Below are 4,244 nucleotides of genomic sequence, written 5' to 3' on the forward strand. Positions count from 1 at the left end.
CATATTTCTTTCTCTTTGTATCTCTGTACTATGTTCTCAGCAATTTTTCCCCTTTTTAAAAGTAAATTTTATTATGTATATTTAAGGTATACAACATGATGTTATGAGACACATACAGAAAGTAAAATGGTTACTATATATATTCTGAGCAATTTCTCCAGAAATATTTTCTAATTCAGAAATTCTACTGCTAGCTTCTAAGCTACTACTTAACTGATCAATTGGACTTCTAATTTCAATTGTATTTTTATTTTTAAATGCTCTAGTTGGTTCTTTTTAAATTGCTTGATCAATTTAAATAGTTACTTTCTTAAACTTTCAATCCCCCTTTTCATTTCTGTAAATATATTAAATATGCTTAATTTATTAATATATTATATATCTGATATGGCCAATAACTACAGTCTTTGGGTCTGATTCTGCAGTTTGCTATTCCTCCAGGGTCTTGTTCATAGTGGTTGTATGTATGTGTATGTGTGATTGTTAAGTTTTGATTGTGAGCCTATATTCCCTTGAATTTTATAATGTGGGAATTCTTTATGACTCACAGTTAAAAGCAGATTTTTCCTCAAGAGATGGAGCATCTTGTTTCTTACAGGTTTTAAAGGGGTACAACAATCTAGGATCATTTCCAAGTAATTTTTAGTTTGCAGTTTTTTGTGCCATACATGAAATGTGATTGTAGTATTATAGTTAAAGATTTTCAAGGGAGAATTATTTTTCTTTTTCTCTCTTTATCATTAGACCTACGATCAAGGCCAACACAGACACATCTCTATGGAGTGGGTCATTTCTGGTTTATACACTGACATGTCACCCTGCAATCTTAACTTGATGTGGGGTCTCACATCTTCCCCCAAGCTATTACTCCTGTCTACTGTCCTCATGCTGCTGTTAAAATTCAGGCTCTAGGCGAGCAAGAATTATCAGAAGTTGGCAGGGCAAATGTTGTTTCCAGGACTAGCTTATCCCTGTAGAATTGCTTTCTCATTTCTGGACTCAAATTGTTTTCTTGACTGCTAACTCAACTGAACTTTAAAGATTTTAAAAATCCTTGTTATCCAGCATTGTTGGTGTTCTGTACTGTTGTTTCTCTGTACCTTTAGTACATATTTCAGGAAATGGAATTCCCGTAGAGATGTTTGTAGCTTAAAGTTTGAGTGGAGACTGACAAAGACTCAGAGAATATGTATTAGCACCGCTTTGAATTGCAAAGTGCCATAACAATGAGGCCAGAAGAACACATTTTTTGTTATTCTTTGTCCTTGCTTTACTCAGAATTTCACCATTTCATATGCATAGATCTCCTTATTGTCTACTAGATGAAACTCAAATATATTTCTACAATTTCCAGATGTGTATATGTAGTTGTGTTAATATTACTTAGCCCAACAAATAAATTGCATATAGAATCTTTCTGCGTGTGAGTGTTTAATTTTTTGAGGTTATTTACTACTTTTGGAATATATTTATTTTTAGTCATGAAACATTTCTAAATTTTGTCTGAAGGAGTCTTTGCCTACCTCTGAATGTTTGCATTTGCCGTTCCTCTGCTTGAAATGTTTTCCGTGCTAATGTTCACGTAATTCACTCTCTTACCTACATTTTGCTGAAATGTCACCATCCTAGTAAAGTCCTTCCTTGGTCATTGTTTTTAAAATTGCAATGATTTTTTCAACTCTTTCCCTACTTTATTTTTTACCTTAGTATGTATAAACATCTAACATACTATATAATTTATATTCTGATTTTCCCACTGGAATGAAGACTCCATGGGGGCTAATATTTGTGTAAAACAGTGTCTAGCACATAATAGGTACTCCATAGACATTTGCTGTAAGAATTAAATGAATGTGACCACATTTCATTTCTCTGAAGACACAGAGCCCAGTACTGCCTATAAGTCCACATCGTAAAGTCTCAACTCAAAAATAGGCATCCCTTACTTTAAAGGTCTACATTAGCAATCTTAAACTCAAATGTATTTCCACAGCCATTAGTTTGAGCCTTCTATAATTATATTTTCCATTTTATTCAGATGTTCGATGTGCTTTTTAAAGGTTTCTTTTGGCCATATTGCATATACATTCCTCTTTTTGTCAACAAATAGCACTAAACTATTTGGGGACTTAGTGATCCTTCCTTTCACTTTCAAAAGAATGTGGAGTTGAATGATACAAGTGTTGCTTCCTTGATGTGGTGAACAGTAACTAGCTGGTGTTATCTAATATTACTGTGAGTCAGAAAACTGATTCACTATGACATTAGCTACATGGTATCATCTCAAAGATGAAGTCAGAATGATGAACATCACAAAGGCCAATAAAGTTTTGGATAGAAGAGATCAACGACTACTTCATAAATTGTGCAGAGCTTGAGGCATGAGCACCTGTCACTGAGATCTTGCAGACTGGAAACCAGTCAAATGTAGAGACAGACCAGAGTATCAAATACTTGAAACAGTGCAAAGAGCATTGATTTTAGTATGAAACAGGCTTGGATTGAATCCTGCCTCAGCACTTGCTAGCTGTTCAGCCTTAGGCACATTTCCCAGGAAATAGTCGGGTTTCTTTGATTTCAAAGAAACCCAATAGTGCTGTTGTTTTCTCTGCCTGCTCTTGCTCCTTGGAGTGTCCCTGGCCTTCTCAGTCCTGTAATACTAACTCCACAGACTGTTCAGCTCAGCCCCTTTTGCCGGTTTGATTCTGGTCTGGTTTGGCACCTGTGGGAGATTAGGAAGTGATTGGAGAGGAGTGGCTAGGGTCTTTCCTCCCTGTTCCTTCCCTGCGTCAGTGCTCATGTCTGCCCATCCAACAACCCCCCAGGAGCGTATTCCTGGGAGCACAACACTCCTTTACTGTTCCAGTTCTCACCGGCCTGTGGCAACAGTTTTCCTCTCCTTGGCCCTTTAGCCAGAGGAATGGTTAGAGCTTCCCATTGTTCCTAGCCTTTGGGAAACTGTCTCTCTGTAAACATCCCCCTCATTAAAGTTTTTTCTGAATGTGTGGGTGAATTCTATTTTCTTCCAGGACCCTTTCATAGCAATTCAAATAAGCTTAGTGAAAAATGATTTCATTGCTCTTACAACTCGGGTCCAGGACAGTGGTACATCCATGCTTAGGTTTGGTTAGACCAGGTTCAAATAATGTTATTGGGGCTTTGTCTTTCTGAGTACTGATGTTTTCTGCTTGACTTCGTTCCCTGTAAAGAGGTTCGTGGCACAGAGTAGGCAAAATGACCACCGGGAGCTTCAGATGCTAATCCTATTTTCTTTACCAAGTCAGAAAGGGAATTTTCCTCCCAAAGTTCATACAGAAATCCATAAAGAGATGACTTAAAGGTCCAACTTTGCATGTGTCCACTCCTATGGCCAGGGGAAATCAGGAAGCACTCCTAAGATGCCATGAAATGGGGATGTGTAGTCGCTAAAAAATGTGATGCTGGTGGATAAAAACAGTATGCTTACAATATTTAGTTTGGGAGGATTAAATGGCATAATGCAGATTCTTGGCATTTGATTTGCTTTCAATAAGCAGTAGCCATTATTATTTGAGCTATGTTAACTGTGCAACCTTCCTTCCATCACTGACTTGCAGTCTTATTTCTATAATCCAATATTACTGTTGTACATTATCTAAGCTTAGAGTCCATTTTTAATGAAGAAATAGTGGGAATATGTGATAATTTTCAGCTTCAAAATATTGAACAGTATAATTGCCTATTATTTTATGGTTTGAAAATCCGTTTACATATATTGTCATTTAAAATATAACAACACCCTGTGAGCTAGGCATGATTACCATCACTACCTTACACAGAAAGCAATTCAGATTTAGAGAAATTAAATATCTTGTCCAATACTGTACAGCTGGTACATAGCAAACTCAGGACTCAAGGTGAGTTCTTTCGTCTCTAAATCTTATGTTCTTTCTAGGATACTATGTAATCATGGGCTTACTAATAGAAAGTATTACATTTTCCAAGGAAGCAAGGGTTCTAATAGAATATTCTGAAATTGAACAGTACTTTGTCTAAATTTTAGACATTTTTATGTCATGAAATATTTTATAAATTAGGAAACATTTTAAAGTGTGAGGAGGTATGTCACTATAAAAAATTTTGAATTTGACAATGGAGATGTTTTAGGCAAATATTATGAAATGGCCATGCTAGTAAGTACCAAGGCCAAGAAGATAAATTTCATCTTTCTCTCAGTTTTGCTGATCTGCAGTAGAGATACTGAA

This window comes from Propithecus coquereli, unplaced genomic scaffold (assembly GCF_000956105.1).
Source record: "Propithecus coquereli isolate 6110/MARCELLA unplaced genomic scaffold, Pcoq_1.0 Scaffold8, whole genome shotgun sequence".
Lineage (NCBI taxonomy): Eukaryota > Metazoa > Chordata > Mammalia > Primates > Indriidae > Propithecus > Propithecus coquereli.